Below are 26,059 nucleotides of genomic sequence, written 5' to 3' on the forward strand. Positions count from 1 at the left end.
CTATTTTATCAAGTTCCCATTTATATAATGATCTCCCACTGAATTATATAAATGATTCCAAGATCCAAATTTATATAAACACGGGCACGGTGGACCAATTAAACCGATATTTATATAAATTTGGTGAGTCAACAACTTTGACTGATTCTACTATTAGAACTCTTGGTCGACGGATTTTCATAAAATCTATCTTTCAGCCCTAGAATAAAAATGGGCACGGTGGACCGATTCACCCCATATTAATCCAGTTGAGTCCAACTAATTTTCACATGTAATAACTTTTATTACCCTACTTACCCAACGTAAAAAGAGTGTACCTCGGTGATCCGAACCTACCTCTAATGAAGAAGGGATTCATAGGTGCTATTATTTGGTAAGGCTAATCTCAATTTTTTATTTAAAGGTGAGAGATCTTATCAATTTAATTTTCTATCAGTTTTAAGTGAACAAAATTGGTGAATGCTAGACAATTAAATCAGTAACAACAAAATAGAACATGTAGTGACGATTTGGCATGAATGGATAAATATAAAACAAATTCTAATATGGCCACCTAGTTAATCTAATTAACTTAAACTATTACACTTCGGAAACCAACTCCTTGGTCCCTTGACTCTTCATAAAATTGGGCTCCTTCTTTAAGATTTCAGAACGCCATTCCGAAATTCACCGTCTTCATGAAAACTCCGTCTTTAGATACTTCATTTAACTACTAATAATTAAATTACATAACAATTTCCTATTATACAATTTGTAATAAAATAAAAACAAAACTATTAATTAATTACAAATTGGGAGATGCGAAATCACAATTAATTACAAAACAAGTCGATATTCCCTTACATTACGGGAAATACCAACTTCTACCTATGGTCATATTAGGAAAAATTACATAATTAAAATACTAAAAATAATTCTTCCATATGAATAAAAAAAGTGCATTATGTAAAATGTCATGCCAAATCGTCTAACTTACCAACAACGATCAATTGAGCTTTCTTTGACAGAACTTTTTACCATAAAAAATGCATAATCAATTCTTAAAACAATTTTAAGATTTACTTATCATACTAATTTGGTATTAAATCAAAATAATTTTTTCCACTAATTATCTTGAAATAATATGGGTTTAAAACATATATAATCAAAAAGACATAATAATTCACAATTATTATGTAAAAAATTCCATTTAATTAAAAAATATTTATGGAAAAATAAATTTTAAGGTTATGAACATTCAGGTCTTTCACCAAAATGACATGCATGTGGAATTTTTTTATTTTAAAATTTATTTATAACAATTTTACAATTTTCTCGATAAAACAACAATTTTTACGATTTAATTGTAAATGAAATCATAAAAATTGAAACGAATTTAAAATAAAATTTTGTACATATTGGAACAATTTTCAGGAGCTAAAAAACCAAAAATTTTGAGCCCAAAAATTAAATCAATATTTATTTCTAAAATAACCATTATTTACCAATTTTTATCAAATAAAAATCAATAAACTACCTAAATTAATCACATTAATATAAAATTTCTATTTTTCATAAAGAGAACATGCATGTGGTTATTTCAAAATAAATATGCATAAAATTAACATGCAACATAATTTAATTAACTCTTAATTAATTTTAGTGCATTTTTACTCAATTTTATGCCATTTTAAGTCATAAAAAATGATTAAATATAACAAAAATCAAATTTTCGACCCATATTATTTTAAGACCAGATTATTTATATGCAAGACCATATTTTGTGATAAAACTAATTTTAACAACAAAATATCAAATTTTATTAATTTATCTCATAAATTCATAAAATCGTCTTATGACTACATGCATGTATGTAATAATGCTCTGATACCACTTTTTAGTTATTAGACCATATGAGACTCATCTTATGACAATAAAATTACTAGCTAATTTTATGTAATGGTGTAATCTACATGCATGCAATAATTAATTGGTAGAAACTTCCTTACATTGAGAAATATGGCAATATAAGGGCACCACGAAGGTCTCCTACCTTTGTAGTTCTTGAGCTAAAAATTCAAAGGATGATCCTCCAAACTCTAAATCACCAACCTAGGTGATCTCCTTGGGATTCACCCAAGACTATCCCAAAATACTACTAAAATTACTAACTAGATAAAAGTAGTAGTAAACCTTATTTTTATTACTACAAATATTATTACTACTAAAAATATTTGAGGTATATTATTATATGTGAATTTATTCATGATTAGAATCAACTTTTGATCATGTTTTAAGAGAAGAAAAAGATGGAAAAATGGTCTCTTTTTTCTCTCTATTAAAACCAACCAAGAGACACCAAAAATGACTAATGTTTTGACTTGAAAATTCACCCATACAATTGTGTAAGATGAGGTATATATAGGCCTCTCAAATGTAAACAAATGGGAGGAACATCTCATGTGCATTTTGTCAATATTATTGACATGTGGTGGTCTTAATACATACTCTAAAAAAAACCAGTCCACATGTATCATTTGGTCCATTTCGATTTTCGACATTTGTCCCACAAATGCTTATAAGTCTTATATTTAATTATCTTACATAATTAAATATTAATTTGATTATTTAACACTTAAATAATAAAAATTAAAAACTATTGACTACTTAACTATTATGTAGTAATCGGACCATTTTATCAATATAAAAATGTATCTTATGAACCCTTATTAGCTAATTTTACAACCTCTTGTAAATTTAAATAGCTAATTACCTTTAACTCAAAACTTATACACATATCGTAGAAATTTAATTAATTAACCATTAATTATTAAATTTAAATTAACATTTATTAATTAATTATCGAATAATTAAATAATAAATTCCCTTGGCCCGAGTTCGTAACTCGTCATCAAATAATACCTTCACTTGACTTATTAAAAGTCAATTAATACAAGGATTTAATTAATTTATATCTCATACAAATAATTAGTTTTCCATTTGGGCAGAATCCTATAGGTGTGACCTAAAGGGATCAGCTGATCACCACCGTCATAGGACAATAATGTGATACTCTAGTCAGCCAATCATTACCGATTAACGATGACCAGATGACAAATAAATAAATAAATCCCTGATATTTCATTTAAGAGATTTAATATGTAAACGCACTTATTCTGGAGGACACTAATTCAACAAGAGTAATGTGGGAAAACGAGTTAAAATATCGGGTAACAAAGAAACAAGGCTAAGGCTCAAAGGGGTTACAAATAGGAAATATTAAATTTAGGACCGCTTTTTGGCTAATGTATTTCATAAACAAATGAATGCCTCTATCATTCATGCAATCCTAAAGGCAAGTACTAATCCTATAACCATTCATGAGGGAAATAGATTGGCATGGATTTCCTAATCTTTTTTGGCTTATGTGATCTCACGGCTTTTTGGTCACACTGTTCTATAGTCACGAGTCTAGTCATACTGTCTTACCACAAACAATGTCACAAGATAAAGCACAAAACAATTATTCCATTGGACTATCAAAGGTAAAAACGTCTCACATACATCATGTTATCAAATAGGAAAATCATGGTGAATAAACTATGCTCAATATCTCACGAGAATTAGCCACCAGTCGCATATAACGGTGAATAAACATTTTAAATTCCAGCATTTTCACCAAATATTCTGTGTCACAATCATCTGCACTAATATTCCCTCCCCCATGCTTAAATTATGCAATGTCCGCATTGTATTCAAGTATGAATAATAATAGTAGCATAGATAAAATGTAAAGGAAGAGGAAACGAGCTCACCAAATCCAAAGCTATGAGGAAAAGCGAACTTGAATGTGCTTACGTCAAGAAGAATAAACACAATATACTGGAGTTTCATTCCAGGCGCGAAAAGTCAGCATAGTCCGCGATGAAAGACGATGAAGAGCACAAACAACGTTCGAGAATCTCGTGGTGACAATGGGTATATGCTAGCAGTAATGTAGACTCCAGGTCACCCAAATATGACTCGAAATAGATGAATTCGAGTCGAGTGGGCTAGCAAACCTCCGAGTTCAGAGAAGCATTTACCGAGTATATTCGCACGAATCCGACTCATAATCGCAAGAGATCAGCCCCCACACACATCTGAAAGAAAGCCCGACCTCAGTGTTAGGCCCAAAATCTGGATATGGGCTGATCTGGGGCAGCAAGTCTTGAAGCAGTGTGGGACGCAGGACATCAGGGAGCCAGGGTGACAGCATCAGCGTGCAGCGCAGAACGTGGGCTTTGATCCGCGTAGAAGATGCATATGAGAGTTCTATCACTTGCCATATCCGAGGAAGGAGAGTCCTATTCTGTATCAAATTAGGGATAACTTGGAGGAAAAGCATGAAACCCTAGCTAGTCGAGCCCCCTATATAAATAGCCTCAACCCAAAGGAGAAGGATCATCAGAAAATACGAGAACTACACCCTAACATTCATAGCATAGCACACGAACTGTACTTCCTCCCGAATTATAGTGAAAATCTTGGTGGGATTCCGTCTCCCCCCGCGGTTGTTTCCCAAATTGGGTTTTCCGCGTCACCAAAATTGCTTGTGTTCTTTATTTACATTGCGTATTCAAATTAGCACACAACAAACGATCAAATCACAATTCAGACCTAACGTTAAGACTACTTTAACCCTAAATTGGTAGAAATTTACCAAAACAGTTTGGCGCCCACCGTGGGGCATAGTGGTCGTCTTCGTTAGCCAGTCTACGCAGCAAGCATAACATGTCCGGACACAAAGAAACCAACCCAGGTAGCACCAGCGGTGCCCCAGCAACGCGGGTACCTCCCCCCTCGGCAGCAACACAGGTACCATCTCCCTCGGCAACAGCAGCACGCGCTACCTCGATCCAGACCACCACTGCTGCCCAGATACCATCAGTTAAGCAAAGCCAAAGTTCCCAGGTAGCGCCAAGCCCATCTTCAGAGAGAGTCCAGACTAGAGATTCAGAAGTCGTCCAGGGACGGCAAGGAGTCGCACAGCCTGAAAGAGGAACACAATCTAGGCAACAGGCTCAGGCTCCTCCGAGTCCCATGAGCATCATGATAAGAGGATTAAACACATTAGCAAGGACAATCCGGACTATGCAGAACGAGAATAGAAGCATGAGATCCTAGATGGAAGAGGACAACAATCTCCTCCAAGCACAGATCAACGAGTTAAGGAGCCATGCCGCTAATTCGGCCCCTTGGATGCAGGAAGATAGATATGGAAGGCCACCAGGAGAAAGTGGGGATCGGAGGCAGATGCGGATGTTGCCACGCGAAGTGGCACTTAGGCTGGGCATGGACGCAACACCAAAGCCAAGAGGAGGCGTGGTCCCAACAGGGCTGGAGGCATTAACACCAGATGAGGAGCCAGCCCACCAAGAGCCAACACCCACGTCAGATGCAGAAGGACGCCAACAGAGCAGAGCAGCAGCTGCGGTCCCGATGATCAGGGTCCCGGCCATAAATCAAGATGAGTATACCTGGAAAAGCGGCCCGGCTGCAGCAGCATCGCAGATGCGCCAACCAGTAGTCTTGGGACAACAGAACTTCGTACGAGGAGCCGAACATCAGTCACAAGAGCACCTGCGACCTACCGGGAGAGAGACATACATAGAACAGCAATACCAGGAACTACGAAGCCTCCTCCGAAGGGTCCTAGAAATGTCGTTGCCTATGGATATGGCCGCACCAGAAAGCTACGCTGACTCGCCGTTTACTGACGATATAGCTACAGTGGCCTTACCAAAGGGATTTAATGTCCCAACAATGACCCTCTTCGATGGAACCACAGACCCCTACGATCACATTAGCCAATTCAAGCAGAAGATGATGGTCACCACTGCCACAGGAGCCTCAAAGGAGGTGATGCGTGTCTTTTATATAAGGTTTTCACCTCATTTTTACGCGCATTTCTGTGCTTTTTATGTAGCATCTGGCTACAAATACCCCCGAATATTCTACTTAGGTCCGTTTATTGTATTTTGCAGGAATTGACAAAAGAGGAGCTAAATCGAGCCTTAATTGTCCCAATTGCATGCATTTATGGAAAGAAAGAGCTGGAGCTAGGAGATCTAACGTTTGGAGGACGTATGAGCTTAGTTTGGAAAGCAATTCAAGTCCTGACGTGCCTATGTAGCTCGATCGAGTGGTTTACTGCTCGATCGTTTGCTTTATACACTCAAGATTGGTCGATCGACCAGTTTAAGGAGTCGATCGAGGAAGTTCTGTAAGCAGTGCTCGATCGAGAGGTTGTTCTATCTCGATCGAGTGATTTGGCGTTCGATCGAGTGATCTTTCTACTCGATCGAGGGGTTTTCGTGTGCTTTTGGTTTATTTCCGCCTAATCTTTTATGGGCTTTTGTAATCAGTCCATAGATTAGGTTTAAGACGATTTTGCAGTATAAGACTGAGGAGAACATCACGTTACTCCTATCTCTTCACTACGTACATTTCGACTGCTACTTCTGTCACTGTTCTTTGGATTTCTATTCTCTACATTTGTCACTCGGATTCGGTATTATCAATCTAATTTATTTCTTAATCGTATTTACTGCTTTAAATCCTTTTTCTCCTTGCTTTATAATTGTTCAATCAGTCTCTTAATAGTTTATTCATCATGCTTAGTTTTAATTATTTGGTTATTGTAATTGTTAATCCGACGATTAAGAGTAGCTAATTTTCTATGCTAAGACTATAGGGGATCCATGATTTGAAGGGAGAGTAATCGACTTACTAGGTTAATGCCAGTACCGTCTTTGTTGTTTAAGTGCTACAAATAATTGTAATTGCCTAATTGAGTCGACGCAATTAGACCCTTATTCTTAGTGGACCTTAACCTGGACCGAAAGGTTGGAAGAGGCAGACTAGTAGCGAACAATAGAGTATTGCAGCGAGGGTGAAAGTTAAACTGTTTACACTTTAGGGTGAATTAAGGACCGAAAGGTGACGTTCGCTACCCCTTAGACCGTACTGCATTGATCTGGGACCTAGATTACTCGACCAGATGATTATGGTGAACCGCTTGTCTTAGCTATTCTCTTTTATCTGTTAAACTCCTTCTTTTTATTTCTCTTTTCCTTATTCTCTTAGTTTAGAACCCGCATTTTATAACCCCCAAATTGGTTACTTAGATGAACTTAAATTCAGCCGACAAATTCCTACCTCTCTGTGGATTCGACCCGACTTCCCTAGCTATATTAGTTAGAACCAGTTGGTTATTTTTGACAGCTACGCGACAGACGTGTCAAATTTTGGCGCCGTTGCCGGGGAGGTGGCGCATAATTGTTGCTTTAATTAAGTTTGTCCTTCGTCTCAGGGAATTTATTCCTTGAGACCGATCTCATTTTTCTTCAAGGTTTGATCAGCTGCAGGTTAACTTCTGCCTCGGAAGTTTATTTGCAAGATGCCTACGATTACAGAGCAAATAGAGCCATGTGGTAGATGTGGCGAAGAAGGACATGATCTATATGAATGTGTAGCAAGTATAGAGCGTGCCCTCGCTTACAAGAAGTACAAGCAAGGGGTTCCTTTTTCTCAGCTATATGAAGAGATAAAGAGCGTCTCTACCCCTTCTACGCCAGTACCACAACCGGTCTCTCCCTCTGCAAGAGAAGAAATTGCCGAGTTGAAATCCATTATGATAAGTATGTCACAAAAATCTGATACGGTTATATCGGAGTTGAAAGAGCAAGTCGCGCAGTTGACACACGCGACGGATCAAGCCAAGTTTCTTCCCATTTGCGATCCAGCCAGTGCGATGAATTTTCAAAATGACCTTATTCAAGAAGAAAACGAGGTGTTGACAGCTAATGTTGACTCAGATGATGATCTAGACGAGTTTTTGCAGGAAATACTTGCTGCGTGTGCAGTAACCACTCGATCGAGCAACTCATCTACTCGATCGAGCGGTTCTAGTCATCCAGTCACTCGATCGAGTGACAATGGCGGTCGATCGAGAAGCGCATAATTCCAAGTTGGTCGATCGAGCGATAGTACTACTCGATCGAGGAACTCAGCTGAAGAAATCACTCGATCGAGTGAAGAACATGGTCGATCGAGCGATCAAAGTACTCGATCCAGTGCATTAAGTGGCGGAAATCCGAATTCAGTATCTAATACCGCCACCGTGTCATCTTCCCCTGCTGTGGAGACGTCACGCATTGATAAGGGTAAAGGAAAGGTTGCGGGACCGCTCATCGCCACCAGGGTACCCTTCCCAAGTCGTCTGAAGGACGCAAGGATCGAGCAACAGTACGGTAAGTTTGTGGACATCGTGAAGAACCTTCGTAAATGCTTGTCCCTTTTCCGAACTTGTTACTCGGTACCCACTTACGCTAAGTTTTTGAAAGATATTGTGACGCGTAAGAGAAATTTGAGTGAATTTGAGACGATTTCATTTATGGAAGAGTCTAGTAACTATTTGTTAAATAAGGCCCCTCCAAAAATGAAAGACCGGGCAGACTTTTCTATTACTTGTGTCATAGGTAATATGGTTATTGATAAGGCCCTTTGCGATTTAGGTGCCGTGTCGGTGTCATGCCCCTTCCCGTCATGCAAGAAATTGAAGATGAGTCACTTCAAGGTGACTAACATTACCCTACAGATGGCTGATAGATCTGTTAGGAGACCTTTAGGTGTCTTGGAGGATGTGCCTGTGAAAATAGGCAAGCTTTACATCCCAGTAGATTTCATTGTTTTAGATATAGGTGAGGACACCTGGACCCAAATTATTTTAGGAAGACCGTTCCTTTGTACAGCTGGGGCCGTTATTGATGTCAGACAAGAGCGTCTGACTCTTGCAGTAGGGGATGACGCTATCACATTCAGTTTGCCCAGTACTTTAGCCCACCCAATGATAGAGGACACATGTTATTCGGTCGATATTATTGATGAGTCTATTTATGACTTCTGGTCGGGTTCTTTTATGAAGGACCCACTGGAATCTCTCATGCTTTTTTATGAGTGTGCAGATAGCCCAGAGGACGATGACGCTGCGTTGGATTTGCTTGTTGATGATTTAGATGAGCATGACGGGGAGCAGGTGGAACAAATGATCAGCACTCTTTGCTCCATTGAGGTAAAGGTACCGGAACGTAAGCCTCTCCCATCTCATCTTAAATATACTTTTTTAGACGATACAGAGCAATATCCTGTCATCGTTAGTGCCAAGCTTAGTGATGATCAGCTAACCTCTTTGTTAGTTGTACTTAAGAAAAACAGGAAAGCAATGGGCTATTCACTGGATGATATCACGGGGATTAGTCCCGATATTTGTATGCGGGGATAGAGTGGAGGAGGATCACAAACCTTGCAGACGGTCGGGTCGGTCGGTGAACCGGAAGATGCGAGGATGTTGTGATGGCCGAGGTAATGAAGGTCTTTGGATGCGGGTATTATTTATTCTCGTAGGTAATTCTAGATGGGTAAGCCCAGACGGGTAGTCCCGAAGAAAGGAGGGACAACTGTAGTTAAGAATGAGAAGAATGAATTAATACCTACCCGAGTAGTGACTGGTTGGCGGATGTGCATAGATTACAGACAGCTGAATGCCGCCACTAAGAAAGATCACTTTCCCCTTCCTTTTATTGATCAAATGGTAGAAAGGTTAGCTTCTCATAAATTTTTCTGCTATTTAGATGGGTATTCGTGGTTCTTTCGGATCCCTATCCACCCGGACGATCAGGCCAAGACTACTTTTACCTGTCCTAAGGGTGTTTTGCGTATCGAGAATGCCTTTTGGTTTGTGCAATGCCCCCGCCACCTTCCAAAGGTGTATGATGGGGATATTTTCAGAGTATATTGAGTCTATCATGGAAGTTTTTATGGATGACTTTAGTGTATATGGAAGTGATTTTTTGACATTGTCTGTCTAACCTTGAAAAAGTGTTGCAGCATTTGTATTGAGGTTAATCTTGTCTTTGAATCGGGAGAAGTGCCACTTTATGGTCAACGAGGGAGTTGTCTTAGGGCACTTGGTTTTACGATAGGGGAATAGAAGTTGACAAAGCAAAGGTGGAAGTGATTCAGCAATTACCACCTCCTCTTAATGTTAAGGGGGTGAGGAGCTTCCTTGGGCACGCCGGCTTTTATCGCCGGTTTATCAAGGATTTCTCCAAAATTGCTAAACCACTTACACAACTGTTGCTCAAGGATGCCCCTTTTGTGTTTATCGATGCTTGTCTTTCGCTTTTAACAGTTAAAGCAGGCCTTAGTCTCCGCGCCGATCATACAACCTCCCAACTGGGACTTGCCGTTTGAGATCATGTGCGACGCGAGTGACTGTGCACTAGGAGCGGTGCTTGGCCAGAGGAAAGACAAAGCCTTGAATGCTATTTACGATGCGAGCCGAACTCTGGATGAGGCTCAAGTGAAGTACACTACCCCGAGAAGAAGGAGCCGTTAGCTGTAGTTTATGCCTTAGAGAAGTTTCGTACTTATTTAATTGGGTCGAAGTCACTTGTTTTTACCGACCATGCAGCTTTGAGGCATCTCCTTGCTAAGAAGGAGGCTAAACCGCGGACTCTTCGAGATGGATACTCCTTCTTCAGGAGTTTGACCTGCAGATTAAGGATAAGAAAGGAGCCGAGAACGTTGTAGCTGATCACTTGTCGCCGATGCGACGAAGGGGAAGATTCTCTACCCATTGATGATTCCTTTCTGACGATACTTTTTTTTGTTGTTGTATCGTCTATTGTTAACCAAGAACCTTGGTATGCCGATATAGCTAACTTCGTTGTCGTGGCGGCGCACTTTGATCTTTCTCATCAAAGAAAAGAAGCGTTTTCTATATAACGCTAAGCGATTATACAGGATGATCCTTACTTGTTTAAGGAATGTGCAGACGGTCTCTACAGACGGTGTATTCCGCAGTGGGAGACCAAAATAGTCCTGGAAGGCTGTCACTCCTCTTCATATGGTGGTCACCACGGTCCATCGCGCACCGTGGCTAAGGTACTTCAGTGTGGTTTTCTTGGCCTTCTTTGTTTCTTTGACGCCAAGTCTTTTGTTTCACTTGTGATGCATGCCAACGATCAGGGAATATTTCGAAGAGACATGAGATGCCACAAAACGGCATCCTAGAGGTTGAGGTTTTCGATGTCTGGGGCATTGATTTCCAAGGACCGTTCCCGTCCAGTAAAGGTAACAGGTACATCTTAGTAGCTGTAGACTATGTGTCAAAATGGGTTGAGGCAATTGCTTCACCTCACTGTGACGGTAAGACCGTGATAAAGATGTTCAAAAAGATCATATTCCCCCGTTTTGGTGTCCCTAGGGTCGTCATTAGTGATGGGGGGATGCATTTTAAGGAAAAGAAACTCACTTCCATACTGTCTAGAGTTGGTGTCCAACACCGGCGTGGTTTGGGGTATCATCCCCAAACTAGTGGTCAGGTAGAGGTCTCTAATCGTGAGCTGAAAGAGATCTTGTCTAAAGTAGTTTCTAAATCACGGAAAGACTGGAGTCTTAAGCTAGATGACACATTATGGGCTTATAGAACTGCCTTTAAGACACCAATTGGTGCATCACCTTATAGGTTAGTTTATGGGAAATCGTGTCACTTTACGCTGTTGAGTGGAATGTAAGGCCTGGTGGGCAATCCGTGAGCTTAATTATGATCCTAAATTGTGTGGTCAGAATCGTCTTTTGCAGCTAGATGAATTAGAGGAGTTTAGGCTTAATGCATATGACAGCTCGCGCATTTACAAGGAAAAGACGAAGAGATGGCATGACAAGAGAATCCTACCTCGAAAGTTTCATGTGGGGCAGAAGGTGTTGCTGTTTAATGCCCGTTTGAGACTATTTCCTGGCAAGCTAAAGTCCAGGTGGAGTGGTCCATACACGGTGACAGCTGTTACCAAATTTGGATCCGTGGAGCTTGAAGATTCTGAGGGTCATAGATTCAAGGTGAATGGCCAATATGTGAAGCATTACCATGAGGCGAGTGAAGCGGACAACCGCGTTGAAGTCTTGCGCTTCGACGAGCTCGACGCGCCAGTTAATTGATACCAGAAAGGTCGTGCAGGACCTCTTAAACCAGCGCTCTCCGGGAGGCAGCCCGGACAGTTTTAATTGTACTTTTGTTGAACTATTTGTTTTTCTTTAGCTTTACGTTAAACATTAGATGCTGTTTTATGAACATTTTTTGTGCTTTCCTTGCTTTTATGCGTCTTTTGCAGGTTAAAGTACTGGATCGAATGATTTTGTGTTCGATCGAACACTTTCTGATGCAGCTGTTGCTCGATCGAGTGATGTGCTCCTCGATCGACCAGATCCCTACCCGTGCTTACTCGAACGAGTGGGTTGTCACTCGATCGAGCCCTTCCAATACACTGGTTCACTCGATCGAGCTGTTCCAGGCGCTCGATCGAGTAGTTATGACCTCGAGCTGCTGTTTTACGTCTATAAAGCCACTGTTTGACTTTCTTTGACCTCCCATGTTCATGGTCGGTTTGGGGAGGTCCCGCTACATGACGTTTTGTAAGTTTTCCAACTCCACTTCTCCTTTTCTTTTCAGTTTGCATTTCTTTCCCTATTTTTGGTACAATGAGGGCATTGTACGATTTGGTTTGGGGAGGTATGCATCCATATCTGTGTCTGCATGTTTCTTGCATTTTTGCTTGCACGTTTATTTATTTCCGCATGCATTGTTGTTTTAATTAATTCCAAAAAAATCATATAAAAATCATAAAATTCAAAAATTTTCAAAATTTTCATGTTTAAATTGAGTCGGAACGTTTGAACATTGACGCTACTTTGAATCCTTACTTGAGCCTGGCATATTCTTGACATTTAATTGGCATGATTATGTGCATAATCTACGAGTTTTTGTTTCTCTCTTATCTGAACGAATAGACTTGATTCTTTATGTCGGCAAGCTACATTACATTCTGAGGTTAGAGCTTATTAAACTGGTGACATTCATGACCGGTTTCATTTAGGATGTGAGTAGTACTCTCTTTAAGACATGTAACATCAATTTGCATAAGCACGAGTCTAGTCTTCTTAATACCTGTATGCATTCGGTCTGTGGATGGTGACACGCGTTAGGAGAGGCAATTCCCTTTATTTCATTCTACCCATGAGCCTCACATAGCCAAATTGCCCTTTTTGTCCTATCAACTACTTTCTATAATACTTCCTACCCTAGCTGAGCTAGTAACGAGTAGTTCTTGGAATGTTTTAATGCAATATGGTTATTTCATCTGATTTCAGAAGATGGTGGAAGAATTGAAGGGAAAGAAAAAAAAAATGTGTTGAATTGTTGAAAAAAAATGGAACGAAAAAAAAACGAAAAAAAAAGAAGCGAAAAGAAAAAGAAAAGAAAGAAAAATCATGAAAAAAAGAGAATGAGAATGTATGATGTTTCACACTCCCATGCCTTATTTATATTTTATGGGGAGTTGACGACTTTTGGTGTTTTGTGAGTTTAGTGCATAATTTTGCACCGTTTCATCTTGCTGTTATGAGTACAAAGTTGGGATGCAGTCTATATTTGGATCCGTTGTTGCTAGCCTGGCTATTAACCCCACATATCCAACTTCATTTTAGCCCCTTCTTACCCATTACCTCACTAACCCAAATGTAAGTCCTCGGCACGTGTCTTGGTCATTAGTATGGTTGGAATGCATATGTACGGTTGTAGAGACTTTATTCATGTTAACTGCATGCATGTTCTTATAGGTCGAGTTAGGTGAGTGTCTGATTCTTTCCTATCTTTCACGTTTATACTCACTTGTGCCTGTTTTTGAGTGACGAGCGACCCGTGAGAGTCCGACATCTTTGAGTCTTGCAAGGTCGACGGTTCAGTAAGCTTGAAACATTAATTTAACTCGTTTGCACTTTTCAGTCGCCATTTTGTCATTTTGTTGCATTAAATTGGTTCTAGTGGATGTTTTGTAGCTGATGCGTTGGTCCTGTTCTATTGTTCACCCTTAGTTGCATTCATATTTGCTTGGGGACAAGCAAAGGTTTGGTTTGGGGAGATTTGATGCGTATCTTTTATATAAGGTTTTCACCTCATTTTTACGCGCATTTCTGTGCTTTTTATGTAGCATCTGGCTACAAATACCCCCGAATATTATACTTTGGTCCGTTTATTGTATTTTGCAGGAATTGACCAAAGAGGAGCTAAATCGAGCCTTAATTGTCCCAATTGCATGCATTCATGGAAAGAAGGAGCTGGAGCTAGGAGATCTAACGTTTGGAGGACGTATGAGCTTAGTTTGGAAAGCAATTCAAGTCCTGACGTGCCTATGTAGCTCGATCGAGTGGTTTACTGCTCGATCGAATGCTTTATACACTCAAGATTGGTCGATCGACCAGTTTAAGGAGTCGATCGAGGAAGTTTCAGTAGCGAGTGCTCGATCGAGAGGTTGTTCTATCTCGATCGAGTGATTTGGCGTTCGATCGAGTGATCTTTCTACTCGATCGAGGGGTTTTCGTGTGCTTTTGGTTTATTTCCGCCTAATCTTTTATGGGCTTTTGTAATCAGTCCATAGATTAGGTTTAAGACGATTTTGCAGTATAAGACTGAGGAGAACATCACGTTACTCCTATCTCTTCACTACGTACATTTCGACTGCTACTTCTGTCACTGTTCTTTGGATTTCTATTCTCTACATTTGTCACTCGGATTCGGTATTATCAATCAAATTTATTTCTTAATCGTATTTATTGCTTTAAATCCTTTTTCTCCTTGCTTTATAATTGTTCAATCAGTCTCTTAATAGTTTATTCATCATGCTTAGTTTTAATTATTTGGTTATTGTAATTGTTAATCCGACGATTATGAGTAGCTAATTTCCTATGCTAAGACTATAGGGGATCCATGATTTGAAGGGAGAGTAATCGACTTACTAGGTTAATGCCAGTACCGTCTTTGTTGTTTAAGTGCTACAAATAATTGTAATTGCCTAATTGAGTCGACGCAATTAGACCCTTATTCTTAGTGGACCTTAACCTGGACCGAAAGGTTGGAAGAGGCAGACTAGTAGCGAACAATAGAGTATTGCAGCGAGGGCGAAAGTTAAACTGTTTACACTTTAGGGTGAATTAAGGACCGAAAGGTGACGTTCGCTACCCCTTAGACCGTACTGCATTGATCTGAGACCTAGATTACTCGACCAGATGATTATGGTGAACCGCTTGTCTTAGCTATTCTCTTTTATTTGTTAAACTCCTTCTTTTTATTTCTCTTTTCCTTATTCTCTTAGTTTAGAACCCGCATTTTATAAGCCCCAAATTGGTTACTTAGACGAACTTAAATTCAGCCGACAAATTGTAATACTCCGTATTTATAAGTCTTGGGGTACTCTATCGAGTAGGCCTTACTCTGTCGAGTAAGGGTAAGTTGCGTTTTAGAAAAGTTTCTGACCTGTTGGGTACTCGATCGAGTAGCTAGGATACTCGATCGAGTAAGGGGGTACTCGATCGAGTACCTCGGGTACTCGATCGAGTAGCCGGCTTACGGGGGTTTTTCTCGGGTTTTGTTAATTATACGATTAAGATATATAATCTTTCCGTCATCATTCTAAACACTTTTACAAAAACCTAATTTACTGTTAAAGAGAGAAAGCAAGTTCATTCATCTTCTTAATCGCATTGTTAGCAAATCCCGGAGGTTGGAAGGTCAGTTCTCATCGTTGGTTATACCGTTGAGATCCTTGCGTCGAGGGTAAGATCTATGTACCCTTTTTATTGTCTTTCCTTTGATTTGGTTAAACCCTAATTTAGAGATTTGGGGGTTTATGTGTAGTATGTGATTTGGTAGCTTTTATATGTTGTATGATAGGAGGAGGGTTCATAGAGGAAGCTTTTGATACAGCTGTTGATACCGTCTGACTGTTGTGCTTTCCAGGTAGGATTTCCTACTCAGTATTAGTCCCATAATGGGATATTGGTGATGTGCTGTAGTTAGTTGTGTGATACGATGATTGTGATTGTGATTGTGATTGTGATTGTGTTTGTGATTGGTTTCTATGGCTCTCGAGATGCGTTCTCGGCTGAGTGGGGTCACTTGCGGGAGTGATCTCACGCCCTAGTTTCGCCCTTCGTGGAACCCGTCACGAAAGGGGATGTGCACATTAATGGGACAGGGTTATCGCTCGGTATGATGAGCGGGGCTTAGGTGGGAACGGCTGCGGTCCCCCCCATTGGGGTGGTCGGTGGGGATCAATGATGGAGATGATTGGAATTGGTTGGTGTGTGTGTGTGTGTGATTAGTCGTCTGTGCATTTATCTTATTGTTGATGTATGTATTGAATTGTGTGATTAGTCTTGACCCGTTTAAATGTTTTAAAAGCGTGGTGATCCATTCGCGGGTGGTGAGTGGGTTATTGAGCGAGTGTGATATGACGCGTATGGGATAGCCGGGATGAGTCATCACGTGGCGGGTTAGAAGTCTTCATTTGTGTCGACGAAGTCTAGTAGCTTTGATAGTTTTAGGTTGTAGACCGTATGAGAACCTTGTAATTCCTTTTATTAGTTTTGGTTTGAACATGTAATCACTTAATCTATAATTACTTTAAAAGTACGTTTCTTTATTGTCTTATGATATTCAGTACCTCGGGCAACCGAGATGGTAGTATCCTTATACCTGAGTGGTCCTGGTAAGGCACTTGGAGTATGGGTGTGTTACAAATGGTATCTGAGCGACGATTTTGGAACCTGTAACAAATGAACATAATGAACATAGGGAGTCTAATAAAATGAACCTGGTGTATGTGTAATGGGAGCCCCAACTGATGCTAGGTTTTGGGTGAGTAGGCGCCCTCACTTCAAAATCTTGGCCCCATGATACTTAAGCCAGTCACATGGTATGGGAACGTGGAATCCGTGTGTATATGTGCAACGTGTATGTTAATTGTGCTGTATATGGTTTGTTGAAAGCATGTTGCATGATAGTTGGTTTACATGTTGGTTGGAATCGTTGGAAAAGTATATGAGAATGATGAATGATATGGTAGAAAAAGAAAGTAGTTCGTATATGATGATGTGAGATGAATAATGATGTTGCAGGACAAATGATTTATAATGAGGCAATCCTAATAACATGTGGTTAGGGGGTGTGATAAGATTTGTTTTCGTAGTTTTGTTTGCGTAAAGCTATATCTTAAGTTCGTATAATTGTCTACTATCGTATCATATGCGCTTGTTAGATGAAGTATGTGATTGAACTAGATGAATTGATCGGAAAAGATGAAGTGGCAATTTCGTAAGGATATGAATTTCTTGATTATGAAAGTGTTTATGTAACGAAGTGGATTTGTAATGTTGTTGTATTAGCAACATGGAAATAGGATTTGTAGTGTATGGGTGTGGTTTGTGTTATGACAAGTTATGAAAATTTAAAACATGCGGGTAATACATGATTGAAAGTTGAATGTTGTATGAGCATGATAGATGATAATGTTTGGCTGTTGGTAAGTAGTAACATGAAGAATAGAGATTCAATGATATGTGTTTTATATAACGAATTGGATGAAAAGTATGATGGTTGTTTATAACGTGGCACTTGATAACACGAAATAGATTATTTTGTTAATTGTATGAGGAGTCGCGCAGATTCGAATGCATAGTACGTTAGGGTATGTGAGATAACATTCGGGTAGTATTCACGAGTCTGCATGACGCGATCGAGTGGGTTTGATTCGATCGAGTGGGTATTTGTCGTTATGTTGACCAGAATCATGTTTTTGGGCACTCGATCGAGTACCTCGGGCACTCGATCGAGTATGGGGTCACTCGATCGAGTAGCCGGGCTACTCGGTCGAGTAAGTCAGAGATCAGAAGGTCTGTTTGGGTTAAGTCGGGGCACTCGATCGAGCATGTTGGGCACTCGATCGAGTAGCCTCAACTCGATCGAGTAGGTTCGGGTACTCGATCGAGTGGGGTCTGTCTTGGTCATATGCGTGTTCCGGGTCATATGTTTGTCTTTTGACATTCGTTGCATATTATGTTTAATTCAAAGGTGTTGTATTACTTCTTTATGCATTGTATTACGTATGTGTTGGTCCTGAAGCGTAAGTTACCCAATCTTATGATGTAAAGAGTGGCACTACGATGAGTATGAGTTCGGTCGGGAGGACATGAGTTATATGTGATTATGATAGATGGTGGAAAAAGAAAAGAAAGATTGGTATAGTTTATTGAGGCATGGCGCACATTTTGCGAGACGGGATGAGTGATATGATTGTGTGTTGAGTAATGTAGAAATAAGTGAATATAGGCAAGGGATGATGTGAGTATAATGAACGTGAGAATGAAAAGATTGAAAGTAAGAATGTGGATAGTGACAGCTTGAGATGTGTAAAGAGTTATGGAGGAAAATGGTTAGGAGTCGTGTGGGTTATGGATTTATGTAGTGAAAGTTCGTTTAAAGGAGTTGAGAAGAGTAATATATAGTAAACCTTGTGGAGACATGTTGCGAGGAGTATTTGTAGACAGTAAGTGAGTTTGGGAGGTTTGGTTTATTAAAAGATGAAACTACTGTGTGATTTCCTTGGGTAATTAACGGTATTAAATGAATTCTGATTTCTAGAGATGTAAAAAGGGAGATGCAATTGTTTTAACATTAAACGTTGGTTCTTAGATAGATTAGTGGCAAGTATGAGTGATAGCATAATAAGAGAAGATCCATGGCAAGAAAGAGCGAGATGATGTCGGTAGAAAATAATGGAATTAAGTTTTGGAGCAACGAAGGGGTAACCAGATTGCTAAAGAGTTAGCTAGAAGGGATAAGGAGTTGAACTATTAATTGGTATTATTGAGTGTAAAGAGGAAGGAAGGATAAAAGTAAGCTGAGAAAAATGTTCTCCGGAGCTATGTGATATAAGGTAAGGAATCATCGAAATGTGTGATAGTATCACAAGGATGATAGCTAAAGGTTATATAGGAGTTTCAGGACAACATGATTGATAATGAGTTTCGAGGAATTAAGGGAGTAAGAAGTTGGTGGAGTATTGGCACGATACGAGATATTTGGTGGAGAGTTGGATGATAATACAAATAAGATAGCATTGGGAATAATGTTGAGGTAATCTTGTGGATGGGTTTGATGTTCGTTATTTGCAATGTTAACCAAAATGGTAGAAAAACCATGTTATTTTGATATGAGTGTAAGAGATTTGATATACGAGCAGCGGTGGCATTATGGTGTTATCACTAATGGCTAAGAGTGATGGAATATTAGAAAGGTAGCAATTCTAAAGAGGTTGATTTGGTAGGGACCCGATTGTTGTGTAGGAGTGTAAGAGGGTATAAGATGTGGTTAGATGAGGCGGACGCTATTAGTTGAATAGTGAAGGTGTGATTATATTTGGCAGGAAATGATGGTTGTGCGGATTTCGGGGGAATATGTTATGAGGGGCATATGAGTTAAACTCGGGCGGCAGGTAACCTTTTTCGAGTGGTGACTTACGTGGTCAGGATTGACTAGTTGGTTGTGATTACGGGTCTATGATATGTGTAAATGTTTGTGTGAGGTTCTGACCTCACAAGAAGTGGTATGGTGTGATAATTATAAAGTTGTTTTATGAATGTTCTGTAATATATATGTTGGACACGGTAATTTAATTGAATGATATCCAAAAAGGTAATAATTTGATTGATTTGACATGGCTAGTTATAATTTTATGTGTGTTGATAACACATGTGTATTCCGTGAAATGGTAGAGATGATGTTCATGAGATGCTTATCTGTTTATCCATATAATATGTTGCGTGGTGATTTAATAAAGTGGATTTGAGCAAGTTTTTCTTGTACGAGAAGTTATCTTTGAGTCGTATTTATGGGAATTGTATGCGGTTGTGATGCCTATCGGTGTGGTTGTGGTGCCTCGGGTGGTGATCTGGGCACGGTACATAGTCTTTGTGATGCGGGTATTTTCGCACTACGGTGTGGTGTTGGTGGCGGTGTTGTGATGCCGTCACACGGTTGTGGTGGAGTAGGCGGGATGATTATGATTCGGGTTTCGAAAGTACATACCAGTTATACATAGATTGTTGTTTTGTTTGATGTTGCTCTCTGCGAGTTTCAGTTGGTGCTGATAGACAGTTGTCTTGTTTATTCATGTTTTCTTTACCAGGTTAAGTCGAGAATGAGGTAGGGTATGATATGAAATAGAGTTGTATATGTTTCGTTGTTGTCATGAGATAGTGATAATCTGTTGATGGGACACGATTGTGAGAGGTTATTCTGATAATTTTGATCTTGTTTTCACATGAGACATCGGTAGACATGGTAATGGAAAATGATTCGTGGAACATGTGTGGTAATGATCTGAAAGCGGCAGGTAGTTCATAATCTTTTGTTGAGACAGTGAGTGTAGGGTGTTGGGGGAATTAGTGTCATGATTAAGTTGTGTATGAGTTTTGCGGTAATGAAAGAAAGAACTTGAGGATCTAGTGTGCGTGTACGTAACGAGTGCGGACCGTGAGTTATGCTTTACGGGAGATAAGTGCCTTACGTAGAGAGGTATGTTGTTTGGCAGTAATAATGAAGAGTGGGTATGGTGAATTGCTACGAGTTTATGGTATAGGTTAGGTGCTATGCCGAATGAGTTGAGGAATGGGAAATGTTATGCATGGGAGCCTTGGATATAAGAATGGTGAGTGTTTGGTTTATAGACAGTTATCCTTGACATGTGATGGTACAGAGGGTAATGAGACATAGAAATGGTTTGGTATTAGTGAGTTACGAGGACGTAACATTTGTCTTAAGAGGAGTAGGATGCGATAAAACAGATTTTGATGGTTGTACATATGATAATATATTCGGAAGTTGAGTCTTGATGTAGAATAAAAGAACGATTCGTGTTGTGGGTGATTTTATTAAAGGTCATGACCGTGCTTGTAGTAGCGTGATGTTTAGGAGTGTGAGAACATTTCACTAGTGTTGACAGTTGGATGATGAGGTTAAAAGTGTGAGTAAACTTTGAGGACGAAGTTCCTTTTAAGGGTGGTAGAATGTAACATCCCGTTTGATGTCTATGAGTGTCTTGGTATTGGATTTGATAGTTGATGATATTATGGAGCTAGCAGCATTAGAGGATGGTAGTTGGTTATGTATGGAGTTGGTGTCGTGAGAGATATATATGTGGTAGATACGATATAGTGAGTCATGTTGTGGAAGTAAACATAGTTGGTGGAGTGGGTGTTAAGAGTTCATGTTCTATGTTCGGTCGAGTTCTTGAGTCCTTAGCTAAGTTGTTGTGTCTTGGTCGAGTCTGTATGGTTGTTTTTATGTATGGGTTGAACTTCGGGGACGAAGTTCCTTTTAAGGAGGGAAGACTGTAATACTCCGTATTTATAAGTCTTGGGGTACTCTATCGAGTAGGCCTTACTCTGTCGAGTAAGGGTAAGTTGCGTTTTAGAAAAGTTTCTGACCTGTTGGGTACTCGATCGAGTAGCTAGGATACTCGATCGAGTAAGGGGGTACTCGATCGAGTACCTCGGGTACTCGATCGAGTAGCCGGAAACTTACTGGGGTTTTTCTCGGGTTTTGTTAATTATGCGATTAAGATATATAATCTTTCCGTCATCATTCTAAACACTTTTACAAAAACCTAATTTTCTTGTTAAAGAGAGAAAGCAAGTTCATTCATCTTCTTAATCGCATTGTTAGCAAATCCCGGAGGTTGGAAGGTCAGTTCTCATCGTTGGTTATACCGTTGAGATCCTTGCGTCGAGGGTAAGATCTATGTACCCTTTTTATTGTCTTTCCTTTGATTTGGTTAAACCCTAATTTAGAGATTTGGGGGTTTATGTGTAGTATGTGATTTGGTAGCTTTTATATGTTGTATGATAGGAGGAGGGTTCATAGAGGAAGCTTTTGATACAGCTGTTGATACCGTCTGACTGTTGTGCTTTCCAGGTAGGATTTCCTACTCAGTATTAGTCCCATAATGGGATATTGGTGATGTGCTGTAGTTAGTTGTGTGATACGATGATTGTGATTGTGATTGTGATTGTGATTGTGTTTGTGATTGGTTTCTATGGCTCTCGAGATGCGTTCTCGGCTGAGTGGGGTCACTTGCGGGAGTGATCTCACGCCCTAGTTTCGCCCTTCGTGGAACCCGCCACGAAAGGGGATGTGCACATTAATGGGACAGGGTTATCGCTCGGTATGATGAGCGGGGCTTAGGTGGGAACGGCTGCGGTCCCCCACTGGCAGGGCTGGTCTAGTGGACAGTCAATGATGGAGATGATTGGAATTGGTTGGCTGTGTGTGTGGGACGATTAAGGTCTGCATTTATCTTATTGTTGATGTATGTATTGAATTGTGTGATTAGTATCGACCCCGTTTAAATGTTTTAAAAGCGTGGTGATCCATTCGCGGGTGGTGAGCGATTATTGAGCAGTGTGATATGACGCGTATGGGATAGCCGGGATGAGTCATCACGTGGCGGTTAGAGTCTTCATTTGTGTCGACGAAGTCTAGTAGCTTTGATAGTTTTAGCTGTAGACCGTATGAGAACCTTGTAATTCCTTTTATTAGTTTTGGTTTGAACATGTAATCACTTAATCTATAATTACTTTAAAAGTACGTTTCTTTATTGTCTTATGATATTCAGTACCTCGGGCAACCGAGATGGTAGTATCCTTATACCTGAGTGGTCCTGGTAAGGCACTTGGAGTATGGGGGTGTTACACAAATTCCTACCTCTCTGTGGATTCGACCCGACTTCCCTAGCTATATTAGTTAGAACTAGTTGGTTATTTTTGACAGGTACGCGACAGACGTGTCAGGAGGCATGTATGTGTAAAGGATTTGGTTCGACCCTGACCGAAGCAGCACTACAATGGTTCGTCGGCTTGCCTAACGGGACCATATCTTCATTCGCCGATTTGGTCAAACGCGTTCAATCAGCAGTTCTCCAGCAGCCGGATAACACCAAAGTAGCCAAGTGATCTATATAGGATCGTTCAGGAAATAGGTGAATCAATCAAGGATTACGTTACCAGGTTCAATGCAGAGAAAGTTTCAATTCGAGGCTGCGATATGTCCACGGCCATCAACGCCTTCAGGCAGGGCTTGGATAAGGAGTCAAACCTCCACAAAGAATTAACGATGTACCCTTGTGAAAGATTCGAAGAAGTCCATCAGAGAGCTATAGCAGCATTAAGATTGGAAGAAGATATACAAGCTAGAAAGGGAATAACAAACTTCGACAAACCAGGTAGGAAAATCCCAACAGAAAAGAAAGACGAGTGAGCTAAGCCATATAGCAGACCCAATATCAGCAGAATATCAGAAAAAACCCAGCAAGTTGACGACTCCCAGCATCCTGCTTAGCCATCTGAGTACTGATTCAACACGGGAATGGAAGGACTGCCGAAAGCGCTAAGAAGCCTAAGTGATCATGTTAGGTGGCCAAAGCCTCCCACTCAGGATCGACCCAACGACGACAGAGACAACAGCAAGAGATGCGAATGGCATCAGGACATAGGACACAGGACAGAAGACTGCTACAGGTTGCGAAAGGAAGTAAAGTTCCAGGTACGCAGGGGGAACTTTGACCACCTGTTATCACGTGGGGGCAAGTAAGACAGGAGAGAAGCAGCAAATTAGGTGCTTCCTTCTGCTCCACACATATGCACGAAAATTATTAACGTGATAACAGGCGGGTCCGAGTTATCAGGTTTGACATATTCCGCCGCTAAGAGGAAAGCCACTGGAAGTAAAGGGGATCATCCAGAAACTTCATACAGAGTAAGCCAGATCAATTTACCCCCGGTAAATTTCGACGAAACCGACATAGAAAGCGGTGCAGAGCAACACGACGATGCCCTAACTATAACGTTATCCGTTGGCAATTGCATCGTGCGAAAAGCATTAGTGGATACAGGGAGTTCTGTGAACCTCATCATGCTTGAAACCCTCAAAACCATGGGTTTTGATAAAGAGAAACCGATAAAGAAATCTGTACCCCTGGTGGGATTCTGTGGTGAGACTGCGCATTCGGTGGGTGAGATAACCATCCCAACGTCCATCGAAGGAGTAAATAAACTGATAAGGTACTTAGTCATTGAGGGTCCGACAACTTACAACGCGATACTAGGAAGACCATGGATGCATCAGATGAAGGCGGTACCCTCAACATATCATCAGTGTCTCAAGTTCCCAACACCATGGGGTACGGTCACAGTAAAAGGGGATCGAGAGGAATCCAGGAACTGCTACGCTCAAGCCCTCAAAGCTACAACCAGGCTCCCCTCATAGCAATTACAGGACCGGGGCACCTCGAAAGAATACAAGGAGCCTCCCTCAGAGGAACTAGACCAGGTCCACCTGGATGAGGAGCACCCGGATAGGACAGTGTTAATTGGAGCAACTTGTAGTGAAGAGCTACACAGCCAACTGACTCAATTTCAGAAAACTAACATGGACTGTTTCGCTTGGTCCCACAACGATATGGTAGGTATAGACCCATCCGTTATTTCACATAAGCTAAGTGTGAACCCAAGCTGCACCCCGATACAGCAGAAGAGAAGAAAATTTGCGGCAGAACAAAACGAGGTCATTAACAAGAAGGTAGATAGACTCTTGGCAGCAGGTAAAATTAGAGAAGTTAGCTACCCTGAATGGCTTTCTAATGTGGTAGTTGTGCTCAAAAAGAACGGAAAATGGAGGGTATGTGTAGACTTCACATATTTAAACAAAGCTTGTCCCAAGAACCCCTTTCCACTGCCGCATATCGATGCAATGGTGGACGCTACTGCGGGAAACGAGGTACTCACTTCCCTGGACGCCTGGAGCGGTTACAATCAGATCAAAATGCATCCACAAGATCAAGAGAAAATAACATTCATGTCAGAAAGAGGCATATATTGTTACAAGGTCATGCCCTTTGGCCTAAAGAACGCCGGGTCCACTTACCAACGGTTGGTAAACAAAATGTTCAAGCAGCAAATAGTAAAGACCATGGAAGTATACATAGACGACATGGTAGTGAAGTCCAAAAAAGCGGGAATGCATATGGAACACTTAGCGGACACCTTCCAGACATTAAGGTAGTTTAAAATGAAGCTTAATCCGTCCAAGTGCTCGTTTGGAATATCCTCGGGAAAATTCTTAGGATATATGGTGACCCAGAGAGGAACTGAAGCAAACAAGGAGCAGATAAAAGCAATACTCCAACTGGAATCACCCCAGAAGCCAAAAGATGTGCAAAGGCTGGCAGGGAAGGTGGCGGCCCTAAACAGGTTCATATCAAGGGCTTCAGATAGGTGCAAGCTGTTCTATGATATATTGAGGAAAAGTCAGAAATTCGAATGGACCGAGGAACATGAAAAGGCATTCGCGGAACTCAAAAGCTATCTAAGCATGCCACCATTACTCGCAAAGCCGGAGCAAGGGGAGCCACTATTCCTGTACCTGTCAGTCACGGAAGCAGCTGTAAGTGCGGTCTTGGTCAAAGAACAAGAAGGAGTGCAGCATCCTGTGTATTACATTAGCAAGTCTCCCGCAGAGACCAGGTACACTTCCTTTGAAAAACTAGCATTGGCTTTGGTTACTGCTTCCTACAAACTGCGGCCATACTTTGAATCTCACACCATCCACGTAATAACCAACTACCTGCTAAAGACTATTATGAGGAAGCCTGAACTTTCGGGTAGAATGACTAAATGGTCAGTGCATCTTAGTGGGTATGACTTACAATTCGAACCCAGAACAACGATAAAATCCCAAGCCCTAGCGGATTTCGTCTTTGATTTCTGCCCTACTACCCGTGGGGATGCAGAAGAGGGAATGCTGACAATAACAGGGAGTCAGGATAGCAAGATATAGACCCTATACATTGACGGAGCCTCAAATGCAAGGGCAGCTGGTGTAGGTTTGGTCCTTCGATCACCTAAAGGTTATATGATAGTACAAGCTGTTAGGTGTGAGTTCAAAGCAACCAACAACGAGGCCGAGTATGAAGCCCTTATACTTGGGATGCAGATGGCGTCCGGGCTTAAGGTGAGAAACCTGAGGGTATATAGTGACTCCTTACTTGAGGTGAATCACGTGAACAACGAATATGTGGCAAGTGATTCA

This window comes from Silene latifolia, chromosome 9 (genome assembly GCF_048544455.1).
Source record: "Silene latifolia isolate original U9 population chromosome 9, ASM4854445v1, whole genome shotgun sequence".
Classification (NCBI taxonomy): Eukaryota; Viridiplantae; Streptophyta; class Magnoliopsida; order Caryophyllales; family Caryophyllaceae; genus Silene; species Silene latifolia.